Source organism: Diceros bicornis, chromosome 20 (assembly GCF_020826845.1).
Source record: "Diceros bicornis minor isolate mBicDic1 chromosome 20, mDicBic1.mat.cur, whole genome shotgun sequence".
Lineage (NCBI taxonomy): Eukaryota > Metazoa > Chordata > Mammalia > Perissodactyla > Rhinocerotidae > Diceros > Diceros bicornis.
The window spans coordinates 60,515,853-60,530,504 of record NC_080759.1 but is presented as its reverse complement, the minus strand read 5'-3'; positions in this window follow the sequence as shown (position 1 = coordinate 60,530,504).

The following is a 14,652-nucleotide window of genomic DNA, read 5'->3' as shown; positions in this document are numbered from 1 at the left end:
GACTTGGATGATTTCTGTAATAAGGCTAAATGCTAAGCAAGGGTGGTAACGCTGCCCCCAATGCAAAGTTGTGGCAGCATCTTTTAATAAGCTCAGGATATTTATTTAAATGTTCAAATTTACTTTGGAGTCAATCTTCGCTTTTAAGATCACTGGCCAGAAATCTCCACCAGAAATAATCCTGCCCTGAGTGGTTTGCTCCCTACTGCTAGTACAGCTGCTAATTATTTTCTTTTCCATTATTTTGAGAAGACAGCAGGGTAGTTTGGGGATTAAAATCAGCATATGCTCTTAAAGCAAAGTGGAGAGAAAAGAGAAGCAGACTTTTGTCCAGACGCAACAGTCAGTTCTCATCTTTACTGTGAGGCCACTTAGTCCTTGTGACACTCAGACAGCTGATGCCTCCTATTCCTCTAGCACCTTGGTTCTAAAAAACAAACAAAAAAACCCCACAAAAATAAACCTCCAAAATAAGCCCACAAAGAGACAAAGACCTTCTTGGTGTTGGCAGGTCTCTGGCCAGCTCATTCTTTGAGTGGCCCAGCATGGCGGGTGAGGTTGAAGCAGGAAATTCCGAGCTGGGACTCTTTGTGGCCACCACTATGCAGTGGCCTAAGGTGCTGCATTGGAAGGTGAACCGAGAGCCCAACCATTCACTAGGGTTAAGATGGCAATGTGACCCAGACATCCCTGTTTCCCTGCAGCTGCGGAGTCCCTGGGTTAACAATCAGCCCTAGCGTGAATCAGCTTGCCTTCTGCTCCAACCCGTTTGAAACCATGACATTCTCTCCAGGCCCTTTCCCCACTGGAACCTCTGTGGAAGCCCCAAGACAAGGCCCTGCTTCTGCATCTTGAGTCATTGTGCGAGGTGTCCTGGCCTGACCAGGATGTCTTCCCGTCAACCTCGCTTGGACTGAATTGAACTCTACCACCGTCTGCGCATTGTGACTCTCTCAACTGTGTCCATTTATCCTTCTCCAGCCCAGATCTGACCAGCTGTGGTGAGCGTGCTGGGGAGCCTCAGACCTGCAGCATGACCTTCTCCCACGGGAATTCTCAGCCTCTGCCTCCAGCCCCTTTGCACACGGTCTCACTCTGCCCCTGGCCTCTGTGAATTCTCCATCTTGGGCTCTGATTCAGCTGCGATCCTTTGGTTCAAATGCTACCTTATACTTCAATCTCATCTAAGCTGATGGCATTTTACCCCTCTGAGCTCGGTTTTCTTATCAACAGGAGGAAAGATAATAACTTCAAATGAAAAGTTCTTAGGAGAATGAGACACAATTAAAAGTGAAACACTCAATACTTGCATATTTCCCTCCCATCTCCTCCTGCCTGGACTTTTTCATGGTATCTGAATTGATCTGGCTTCTGCTAACCTCACCACCTCCAATCCATTTTATATGAACTGCCTAGGATCTCCCTAAAGCACAGCTCTGAGGATGAAATTGTCCTCCTATAAAAATCTTGATCGTCCCCCATTTTCCACCAAGGTGGGAGAGCAAACTCCTGACCCCCCTGCTGAAGCTCTCCATAGTGGATCTCCTAGACTCTTCTCTCCTTGCCCCAGCCCCCAGCAGAGCTGAGATCCTTGGAGCTGCGTGAACTTTGCCTCTGCCTGCATCTCTTGTAGGGAACTTCTCGAATCTGGATTGTGAAGGAGCTTCCTCCACCCTGATTTGCCAACACACCTCCCATCCTTCAAGGTTGAGCTCAGTGTGGTCTCTCTGTGGGGAAAGCCCGCCACTCTGTGTATTTAACTGGCTGCAGCTTTCAAACTACCTCTTGTGCTATTCGGCAGTATGCTTTATCTTTCCAACCTGCCTAGATTATAAACACTCAAGGTTAATGTCTCCAGTTTATTCATCTTTATAATCACACAGCGTCTAGCCCATTAGAGACTCAATAAATATCTGCTAAATGTGGTTCAAACTGGCTGCTTGACAAAGGCGAACATCTCTCTTCTGTGGCAATGACAACTAGATGATCATTTAGCCCAATTTATTAGTCACTGACGCAGGTCACTGGTTAATCAATACGAGAATGGGACTTGCTATGGGATATTGGGATAAGAGAAATGACTGAAGTTCACAAATTCCTGGCTCCGTTCACATACAGACACAATATTATTTAAGATGGTGGCTCAGAAAATGGATATCTGATTTTCAGAGCACTTTGGAAGGAGAACATTGAGGAAACTGGCTGAGAAGCTTAACCCACTTGCTGAAGAGCTGAGCTAAATTATATTCCTCACATGATTCCTCATCCACGTTCCATAATTGTACATTCAAAGCAAATGCATTATTTAAACAATAATATACTCTCTATTAGTTCCTTGCTTTGGGTTAATGGTTGGCTAAAGCAATTATAGGACCCCAGGGAGGGACTTGCAGAAGAGGGACCAAGAAGCACGGCAGCTAATACTCGCCTCTTCTTTATTGCAGTAATTAAAGATTTTTATATAGTGTACTGAGGGATTGTAAGAGTGTTAAGGACACTGTAATGACCAACAATTTTCTCTTATGTTAATGCAGGAAAGAGAACAAGGTGGGACAAGGCTGAACCACAGGATACCTAACTCCTAGGTCACATTTTTCTTTAACACTCTTTAAAGGTACTTGCAAACAGTGCTGTGATCATTAAAAAGCCATGATATTAGAAACACGTAAGAATTAGCTTCAAGGTAGGTGCAAAATATTAGAAATATTTGAGTGGCATATAATCCGCTCCTGTGGATGTGTGAAAGATTATGACAGAATATGCTTGGAAAGTTACCTAAAATGTCAGCCAGAATGCACAATTAGAGCAGACTTTAGTCACAATGGTATAAGGTGGTTTTTAATAAGAAAAATAATTCACTTAGGCCACGAAGATAGCACAGATGAATTGTGTTTCTAGGGAGGATCTCTCAGAGTGATTGTCCCAGTCCTTGGGCACAGTCTCGCTTCTCCATCCCCCCACAGATCTTGAGCCCTGATCCTCTCACTGGACCACAGTTCTTGCCTCCTTCTTCATCTCATCTGCATTTTCTCCTCATCCCCATCCATTCTTCCAGAAGTTCCCTTTGTAAATACACCTGTTTGCCTTGTTTCACTCCTTTTTTGTATCCATCAATGGTCTTTCATCACCCATCCAGACCATCTCATGTACTGGAATTTCCTCCAAGCTCTTCACAGGCTGATCCCAACTCAGTTGACCCAACGCTCACCCAAGACTACATATTACAGATCGACCACTGGCGCGGACCCCTGGTTTGAGCATAGAGGCCAGAATATCTATTGAAAAACCAACTGAAAATAAATCAAAAGATGTAGAGAGGCCACATCTACAAATACGTTTATATATCTTCTTTCTGATTGTCTGCTACATTTCATGTGATTCTCCTCTCTTCCTCTCTTTGAGGTACCACAAAACCTTTGTGTCCATCCTGCTCCCTCTCTGTGTCAACTTCTTTGTCCCCCCAAGAAGAAGTGCCTCTACCCAACTTCAAGCTGGACACTTCTTCTCTGCAACCTTCTCTGTAGATTCTACTTCCATTTTTGTAGAATATTTTTACCTCTAACCAAGGTTACTGGCTTCTCATTTGTGCCTAATTCTCAACAAGTGACCACAGTAGTAACAATATGCTATGTACAAATTAAATCTCATTTTGTAATTGCAAAAATGATGCCCACCATTCAACAGTGCTTCTATATTCTCAATTATTTGCTAAGAATTATACATATATTATGTGATTTCATCTCCTCAAAGATTTAACAAAAGAAGTTCAATTATTTTCATTTACACTTAGGAGGCTGTTGCTTATCCAAGGTTGCATGAAAGTAAGAACTGGACCTGGGACTTGAATATGAGTTTGGCTGTCCCACACGTGCTAGAGCCTCAGTGCTGCATTGTCTGTCTTCCTTGAAGTTTCTCAGTTTCTAGGAGCCACACTGATGGATGAGTCTTACCAGGATGGTTGTACGTCCTCATCTGTGTAAGAGACCTCAAGTGTGCACTTGTCTAGCAATCATTATCTAAATTGTTTTCTTTCACTCTCAAAAGTGTCCTGGTTTTTATGATAAATTAAAGGTTACCTGAGACATTCTCAATATGCCTGTTCTCCAGTTTTCCGCCAAGAGTTGTTCCGTATGTGCTCACCAAGTGTCAGTAGCAGAGCCGGTGAGAACCCAGGTCTCCTACCACATAACAGTCTTCCCAGTAGTGTATCTCTTGAGTCTTAAATAGAGAAGTTGATATTTAATGGAGCTTAAATCCATCCTAGCATCCCCAAGTCTGTGAAATTCTAGCACGGACATTGTTTCATTAATAAGTTGTGGCAGACACACCCTCTGGTGACCCGCCATGAATCATGCTCTTGTGTCATCTTCTCCCTTGAGTATGGGTAAAAACCTCGACTTGCTCTAAACAAATGGATATGACAAAGATGACAGGATGTCACTCCCATGATGAGGTTACATTACATGAGACTCCCTCTTAGCAGGCTGGAGCAAGAGAGAGTCCCTGTGGCTTTGAAGATGTATGCTGCCGTGCTCTGAGAGGACCGTACAACAAGGACTTATGTGGCCTCTTGGAGCTGAGAGGGTTCCCAGGTGACAGCTAGCAAGAAAACAAACTTCAGTCCTACCATTGCAAGGAGATGCATCTGCTAACAATTTGACTGAGCTTGGAAGGCCATCCTTCTCCAGTTGAGTCTCTGAGGAGCCTACATCTTTGGTCAACATCTGGACTGCAGCTTGATGAGGTCTCGAATTAGAGAATTCAGCTAAGCCATGCTCATACTTATGACCTACAGAAATTGTGAGATGATAAATGGGCGCTGTTTTCAGCCACTGAGTTTGCAGTAATTGTTACATAGCATAGAAAACTAATATGGATGCCGTCACTGAAGAAGCAAACTGAGGAAGTTAGGGAAAGTGATCTAGAGTCCAGCTTCTAGGTTTAAATCTTGGCTCCACCACTTACTAGCTGTGTGAACTTGGGCAAATTGTTATATGCTTTGAGCTCAACGAGCTGATCTGTCAGGCATGGGTAATAGTGCTTCCTGCCTTTATTATTCTGTGAGCAATAAATGTATTTAAAACAGGTGCACACATGTAGTAAACACTAAATAAATGTTAGCTTCTGATGCCTACATGGACAAGAGATACATCATAATAAATATTTTGAATTGTTGATTTGGAAAAATGTACATGCTTGAACTCTCATAGATTACTTGATTTGACCTTGTTCTTCTCAATGAGATTTAGTGCTAAGTACTGTGCAAACATCATTAAAAATATACTTCTCTGCCTTCTAGTTTACCATTTAAAAGAGAGAACATTGAAGTAAATACACAGATGAAAACATAAAACAAATGTGTAAAATTTGTGCAAATATAAAACATAATTAAAGATAATATTTTTAGTGTGTGTGTTGAGTTGTGTTTTTTTAACGCAGAAGATGAAGAGTGGATTGTAATGTTTGCTCAGGGAAGACTTGATGGTTTCTGACTATTAAAGGCTGAGGGGGGAAGGTGGTCCCAGCGGTGAGAGAGACAGCCCATGAGATGGCATTGGAGAGCTCAGTGCTCCTTGGGAGATGGAGGTTGGTTCAAATCCTGAACAAGAGTTAGTGGCTGGCTTTCTACCATTAGAACTTGGAGTTAGCAGTGACTCTTGCTAACTCCAAGTTTGGAAATTATTCTGCAATGTCTAGTTCTGGGAAAAAACACTAGTTTTTTTGAAAAGGATGTATTAAAATAAGATGCCAATAATATAGAAAGAGACTAAGTGATGCACAGTCTTTCCTTCCTCCTTCCTTCCTTCCTTCCTTCCTTCCTTCCTTCCTTCCTTCCTTCCTTCCTTCCTTCCTTCCTTCCTTCTTTCCTTCCTTTTCTTTTGTATTTCTTTCTTAATGTTTTTGTTTTCTCCATCCTTTCTGAAAAGTAAATACCACAAGGTCAGGAAAACACTGCCAATGTGCCTTGGTGCATGTATTTTCCCTCCAGGCAGCCGTGGGCCATCTGGTTTCTTATACCTCTCTTCAGGAGCAGACCCATCACTCCCCATCACCCCAATGAGGAGACAGATCCTCACCGTGGAATAGGGTCTCATTCAATGCATGAAAACTTCATGACCTTCTTGTCCAGTCTGACACAGGTGTGCAGTCCCTAGAAGCTCTAAAGCACCCATAGTCCCAGATAGACTGAGTGGAGGAGTGACATCTTATGTTCCTTTTCCTGGACATGGTCTTGTGATCACTATCTCCAGCTTGCTAATGACTACCTCCCAGCCCTGCATTCCCTCTTTTCTTGATCTTCGATGGGAGTACTCTCGTGGTTTTCCTTCTATGTCCCCAGCTGCTCTTTCTCAGCTCCTCTCCAGCTTGTTGTTTTCTTTCTCTGTCCTGCCCTTAACCTGGGGCATATTTTAAGCATCTTCTGGAGGCTCTTTCCTATTCCTCCTCCTACGGGCCTGACTGATCACATCAACCCTCGTAAGTCATCATATCTTCACTGACCACTCCCCAGTCTCTAACACATGCTCAACTCATTCTCATCTCCCTTTGCTGCCCCATGGACACCTCCCACAGTCGTGTCTCAAATTGGCCCATCTTCCCCCACTCTCCAGTCCCTAAACTTGACCATTCTGCAATCACACTCAGGAGATGGAGAAGCCATCAGATACCTAGGACAGGGCTCCCAATTCACGCCCCACTCAACATCTACCCCGTGTATTTCTAACTCCTCAATACCTCCATGCCCAGCCTCTTCTCCCCTGGCTTCTGTCTCACGCACACAACCACGACCTCCCACTGGGATTGTTATGAGGACTTTCTCCTCACAGCAGTCAGAATGATTGCTTTAAATGGCCAGTCTGATGATGCCGTTCCCACATCAAGGCCACCTTTGTCCTTAGGATGAAATTTAAACTCTGATTTAGGAGCCAGGGACCAAGGGACCCTGACTACCTCCACCCACTTCAAGCCACCCTGACATCTTTGGATGACCCTGACTGTCTGTGACCCTCACTGACGTCCACCCACATGACTCATAATTGGCCACTTTCCACTAATTCTTCTGGTCTCATACAAGACGTCACTTCCTCCAGGAAGCTCTCTCTAAACTCTCCCCGATCCTTGGCCTCGCTGACCTGAGCTGCTGCTACTTGCCTCTCCAAATTATCACCATCCCAGCAATCACTTCTCTGGACGGTCATTTCCTGTTTACCCTCTGTATTAGTCAGAGTTCTCCAGAGAAACGGACCAATAGAATATATAGGAGGTATATATGCATAGGAGGGTATCTGCTTTACTCAGTCTACCAATTTAAATGTTAATCTCCACACACACACACACACACACACACACAAAGCCAAAATTAGATCCCTACATCATGCCAAATATAACAATAAATTCCAGATGAAAATAATAATATATATTTACAAAATATATAAAGGTATAGAAAACAACTTTAAAAAGTAGAAGAAAATATAAAAAACATTTGTATGATATTGGGGTAGGGAAGAATTTATTAACAAGAAATGGAAAGAATTGAGGGGCTTGCCCCGTGGCGTAGTGGTTAAGTTCCATGCATTCCACTTCAGCAGCCCGGGTTCACAGATTCAGATCCTACACCACTCGTCAAGCACACTGTGGCAGTGACCCACATATAAAAAAGCAGAGGAAGAGTGACACTGACATTAGTTCAGGGCTAATCTTCCTCAAGAAAAAATGAGGAAGATTGGCAACAGATGTTAGCTCAGGGCTAATCTTCCTCAGCAAAAAAAGAAAAAAAAAATGAAGGAAAAAAAGAAATAGAAAGAACAAATCATAAGGGAAAAGACAAAGTCATCTAAGTTAAAATTTAAAAGTCTGTATGACAAAAAGACACTGAGGGAAAAAAACCCCAGACTATCCACAGAGTAGGATATGGGACATTAGTATATTTGTAATATTTTCTTAATTTAAAAAAACTTAAAAAATACAAGCATAGATTGATTTGAATCAAATGTGGTAAATGTTAACATCTACAATACATGAGGTCCATTATGTGATTTTTTTGTATCTTAAAAATAAATAAATAAATAAAAATGTTAATCTCATCCATAAACAGTCTCCCAGACACACCCAGAATAATATTTGGCCAAATATCTGAGTGCTCTGTGGCCCGGTCAGGTTGACACATAAAATTAACCATCACATCTTCTGTGTCCACTTCCTTACCCCAAAAATACTGTAACTTTCATTAGGTCAGAGTCCCTCTGTCCTGTTCACCTTTGTAGTCTTAGCAAAAAGTACCTTGCTGGCACAAATATTAATTGAACGAATAAATTGTTTTAAATAGTTTGTGATTAATTTCAATGGTCGAACATTTTATCTTTTAAATTTAGATGGTTTTTAATTGCTTCTCCATGTCTTGAAATGCATATTAATAAAAACAATTCTGTTTAATATTCCCTTTAAGCAAATTGTTGTACTAGTTACTATAGAAAGGTAAAAATGCATATAAGATTGGCACTCTGCAGAACACTCCACACACTATTGTGGGAAAACAAAGGTAGACACAAGAGACATTCAATCAGAAAAGAGTTACAAACAAGAGCAGTGTGCAGAGTGTCAGAGCGCTCACAAAGCTGTGTCTGCTCAACGGCCAAACCAAAACAGACAATGACCGCCACCTTCATGATCTCTGCAGCCCCAAAGGAAGAGAAAAGATGTGGTCTGGATTTTGGTACCCAGCTCCCTGTTTTTGGGTGAAGAGAAGAGAGATATGATGGTTGGGAAGAATCATGTGTTTTCCTTTTCTTCTTCTTGTTCCATTTTCTGTTTGTTTTGTTGTCGATGTTCTTGAATAAGCTACATCCTTAACCTGTTGCTCTGGGACGGAGTTCTTTCTTATCTGTTAAGGTCTTATACTTCTCTTGCTCACTCGTGCTCATTGCATTTGGCTCATGTTCTTGTGGGGACTAAGCTGCCCAGGCCAGGGCTTCCTGCAGATCTAGGGGCTCTCTGCGCCTGCGTCATCTTCAACCGCTCACTCACTCCTGGGCTCAGATCCTGGGCGAGATGAAGCTCTCAAAATTTGTAGACACTTGCAATAGAACACATTCCCGAGATGGTAGAATCCTAATTGCTTACAGAATTTTTCTCCTTATTCTCTAAGCCCTTGAAAGATCACAGCAAAATATGCTGGCATTTTTCTTTTTATTAAACCAAATGCATCTGGAGACTAGATGGATTTAATGTGCACACTGCATCTCTGGAATTTGAGAATGGCGTGTGACTAACAGTCGGCTTGCACCGCTTCACCTGGGTTGTGATGACCATCCTGGGGATATGCAGAGCGGTGGACTCACTGGCGTTCCCAGACACGCGTGATGTGGATAAAAACACAAAAGCACGTCAGAGAATTCCTCGGGGCCATGGCCCTAACCTCGGATCTGATGAGGAACTCCGGAACATACCAACGTGGGGTCTCACTCCTGAACAACAAGGCCAGCCTTCGGGTGAGGACTGGCGGTGGTGTTTTCAGAAGTTTCCCGAGTGTTCTATTGTGCAACAAGTGTGAAGAACTATGTTTAAGGTTCATGTCAAACGGCCTTTAGTCAAATTCTCACAGTTCCAGTTGCACAGCTCTGCCCCTTAAAAATCTGATTTTTGTCCCTCAGCTACGTATGACTGTAAGACATATATAGAAGAAAGCTTAAAAAAGGGAAACTACTTCAAGCTGAAACTGTGTCATTTTTGAAAAAGAAGAGCAACCACATATGGATACAAATCATACATGTGATGGGTGATATGTGATAGTCTTCTATGGATTTGTCATTGGAGAAACCAAATAAATGGTGAGGGCTTATTTTATGCTGTAATTAAGTGGTATTTTTTTTTACAGATAAAGACTTATTACATAAATTGCTTTTGGGAAAATTAGTCTATGTAAGTATGTTTCAAAAACAGTATAAAGAAAATATAATGGTTTATTTCTCAAAACTTTTAATATCAACATGTTTCAGGTCATTGAAAATTGTTTTAATGTACATATATTATTCAAAACATAACAGCAATTTAGGTTTATGAAATAAGCAATATTTTCACCAAGATCAAGATGTTTATATAAAACTAGCACCACCCAATGATTGAGAAAAGAAAGCCCAACAGTATTCATGATAGTTGATATTTACTGCCAAGTTTCTATATGTGGGCCACGGCGCCAAGAGTGTTACAGGTTTCAACTAGTCGAATCCTCCTCCAGCCCGTGCGGTACAGTCTGGTCAGATAAGGCTGGAAGAACCCCGGCAGCCAGCTTCAAGGCTGGTTCTCTAAAGCTGTGCAACTCAAAATACGGTCCAGGACCAGCAACATCAGCATTACCTGAAAGCCAGTTAGAAATGCCGGGCTTCAGGCTCCACCCCACCCACACCCACCGAATTCGCATCTGCATGCCAACAAGCCCCCTGTGACCCATCTACACATCAAGGTTTCTGTGTACCTGCTTGCTCCAAAACATTTCAGGGCTTATTTTCAATTTTATAATAAAATTATGTAAATGCACGAAATGCTTTTACAATTAAAAATAATCATGCGTTAGTTTAGTGCTTTGGAGTTTAAGCAATGCTTTTGAGTGTATTATTTTCTTTACCATCATGTAGTTTGAGACATTTGAGGAAATTGAGGCAGATTCTTGTGCCAGAATAAGGGGTACACATAGAACTCCAGCGAGAAGCCTTGAATATGGTGCAGGATTCATTCACAGAAGCAGATCCTGTTTGTGAAATATTGTTGTTCCCAAAATGTGTACAAACAGTAGTGATCGAGTTAAGCCTAAGTAAATGCCACTCATGAGAAGTCCTAGGATGAGTTGTCACCTTGTTGGTTACCACCGTGAGAATGCATTCAAGTCCTTCAGTGCTGGGGGCTGCCAGCCACACAAGCACATTGTGAATGGAGCCACTGGGTGCACCAACATAAAGAGAGCTGCTTCTGTCCGAATGGCTAATTATTCAGGAACTTTCTGTAATTTGGCATTTAGTACCTAGTGAAAGCCTTAATCTTTGCACATTTTCCTTATGAACTTCGAATGCCAGGCTATTCTCAAAACAGATATTTCCAGATAAGTTCTGTTTCTCATTGTCTCCCTCCCAATCCACATCCACCATGATGCGTCCACGCCATGCCCTCGTGGTTTTCCGGGGTAAGCCATTACCTTGTCGATTGTATACCTTGACATCTGTGCAATTTGCTGACCACCGTAGGTTAATCACAGTTCTCAATTACTTCTGCTGCTTGAACAAGATTACTTGGCATTTAGAAGATATTTTTTTTCCCCATTTCTACTTTATTCCATCCAGGCCTCAGGTTATTCTTAATTGCGTCCTTTGAATGTCTGACGGTCTTAACGTTCTATACGACGGCCTCCAAGTTGTACTTACAATTGCCCGTTGAATCCGTTCAGTCCACCACGGGACCGGTACCTCCATCCCTTCAAGGGGAAACTGACAGACAGGCTCCAGGGGGAACTGAGCAAGTGCACCTCCCTCCCAGCATGATGCAAAGGGACAAGACCAGGGGAAGATGGATAAATAGAATAAGGATCACCAGGTCAGGTTCCTAGTCCTAACTCTGAGCACTTGCTCCTGAGAGAGAAAAGAAAACAGGTTTACAGCCGTCTAGCTCATCTGGCAATAGAAACAGCCACTGTTGTCTTCTTGGCTGACTTCAGTCAGCAGGAATGAGGACCACACTTGTCCCTTCTCATGATCCTGGTTGCCGTTCAACCGATGCGGGTTACAGGAGTCTGATGGGATCATCAGAACTGCCTGGCCTCCTGTTACGAGCACAGGTGCGTGCACACACAGGTGTGCATATACACACGTGCACACACATGCATGCACGTGTACACAGTCTGTTCCCCCCACCCCCCGCACTCTGCCCAAGCCTGGTGGCCTCAGGAATAGACCACCCTTATCCCCTGCAACACTGCACGTTTTCACAAGCTTCACATTCAACTCTCCATTTCTTCCCCGCCAAGCAGAGCAGTCAGACGAGCAGGTTGTTAATGAGCTGGCAGCTCAGAATGTCATTAGGGGGCCCAGAGGACGGTGGCTCGGGACTGCTCAGGTGCTCAGAACAGACCGCTGTCCCCTGCGCCCAGCGAGGGCTGGGCAGGGCGGTTTTTCTTTCACTGATTTCACCCCAAAGTGGTATTAAAAGCACGCGCTTAATGATAATGAATTGAATTGTTCGTATCTAAAGTGGACCGACTGGCAGAATTCCGGAAACCGAGAGATCCCTGATGCTGGCTAAGAAAACAAAAGTAATTGGATTACACAAAGAAAATAAGATAAACATTCATTAAAATTATAGTAACAGGCTGTGATTTACGAGCCAGCGGCGGAGCGCGCAGCACGGGTCCCCCGGCCCCGCACGGCCCCTGCCGGGCGGAAGCTCTGTTTGCTCATCTTTCCTGAGGACTTTCCACGGACATCTCGGTGCAGAGGAAAGATATTCAGTTTCCCTAAAAATTCTTTTTTCTGCCTTTATCTTTTATTATCAGTTTTCAAAAATGGTTTCATGAGGTTAGAACCTTCCATATGGAAAACTTACGTTTTTTATCATTATTATTCGGAATCTCTATTTTTAGACATTTTAAAGGAGAGCTGACAGTTTCTCCAGGCAAAGGCAGATCCAGCGCCCCATCCTCTCTTCACTCGGTTGTCAGGGTGTTCTCGAGAGGGACTTAATTTTTATTACAACTCCCACAAACCAAGAGCAGCCAAAGCTTATTTAAGGTGACACATTGTGTAGGTCTCTGAATGGGAATGAGAGCCCAGTGGGTCCTGAGCCTCACCTACCTCTGTGAAGACCTCTGTCGGCTAGTGTGACCTCTGGGACCCTGTCTGCCTTCTTGAACTTCACCGAAACAAGCACATGGGTTGTGAAATTACATAGCACGTGGGCATCTGGTGAAATGGTACCTCACTGCGGGGTCAGCAGCTGGCTCCTCTCAGGACAGGCAGGGACAGTGGCCCAGGCTCAGGGAGGTCAGGACCGGGATCCTCATCACAGAGACGGGGGAATACCACTCCTCGGGTCATCAGAGATGCAAATATCAGGCACGACCCCATCCTCACTGGTTTGAGCCCACCCCTGGGCAGGCAGGCGGACGCGGGATTGGTGGAGGCCTTACAGGTCCTCTGTGGGGAGAACGGGCTCTGGCTGCCCCCATCCTGTGCTGCCCTATGGTTTGTGGTCTCAGCCCCCTGGAATCCCCACTATGTAGTTAACACAAAACAGAGCAGTGAGCTGTAGAGAACAAAAATGAGGCCAGGGCTGGACCAGCCTGAGGGAGCCCTTGCTGGCCCTCTCTCCAGTCCCATGAGCTTCAGCAAGACTGTTAGCAGCTGCCAGGTTCAGAGCCTCGGTTTTCTTTTCTGTGAAATGGTCCTCCTGGACCTCCCGGAGTATTAGGAGCGTCAATGAAGTAAGAACATGAGGTGTCCGGTGAATTGTAGAGCCCTGTGAAGGGCGCTGCGTTTCCCTGCGCTGGCCACAGTGGGGGTGCTGGAAGCAGAGTGGAGCTACCCCCTGCTGTGAGGGGTCCAGTGGTGCCGGGAACAGAAGGTTGCCTGCTCAGCGGTGGTGTTCAAACAGCTCTTTCCATCAGGGAAGAGTTCAACTCGCACCCCATGGCTAACAACCCAAAGCAAAGAGGAAAGTTCTTTCTGGGCTAGAATTGTCCACCATCCCAACTAGCAGATTCCCCTCCCAGAGCTCCTGCCCACAGAGGCACATGGGGTCCTACTGTCTTACCGAGATGGTCTCCCACCTGGACCCCAAGATGACGGCTTCCACTCTCTCATTGTTTCATAGGAACACAGGACTATACTCGCACCACGTCTGACTGTCAACCCAACAACTAGCAGGTGGAGGCTGGGCATGGAGCCCGGACCCCTGGGGACACCTCCCTGCAGTGCACTGGTCCCCCAGGAGGATGACGGGAGCCCATAGCCCTGAGGGGATAAGCTGAGTCCCTGGGGCAGCTGGGCCCAGACGGCGCAGGCAGGAATCCCTGCTACCATCATTTTACAGTTGGAGTTTCTGTATTTTTTAATTCCAAAACACATCATATGCTTTGCTTTCTCCCGGAAGTGGTGTCCACTTCATGGCCCCGCTACCTTAGGGGATTTGGAGAGAGGCCAGAGCTGGGGCAATGGGAAGTTCCACACCTGACCATTTATTTTATTTTATTTCCAGCTTTTGGTAAGAGGAGAGATTTTCGGTTTCTGAGCACAGGGAGGACGCACTGTCCGGGACTCCAGCAGTCGTTGAACTTCCTCTGGCTGATTCAGCCCGGCCAGCATCCTGGAGGTGTTGCCCCATCCCTCTCCCAGGCTGCCCCGGTGAAGCAGAGACGGGCCAGCTTCTTCTCAGTCTTCAGGACCTCAGGCATGGCATCGCCTCCACCGAACGTGCTTTCCAGATAAAACCCTCACCAATCTCTGCAGAGCTGCCCCAGCGCTTGGCACAGACTCCCTCTGCTGGGCTTGTCCCCGTGAACTTATGTGTCATTGGTGTCACAGTGAGCCAAAGGCAGCATCCACTGGGAACGCATTCCTCAAGACACAGCCACGGACCCTACTGCCCAGGTCACTAAATGAAAATTTCATATTC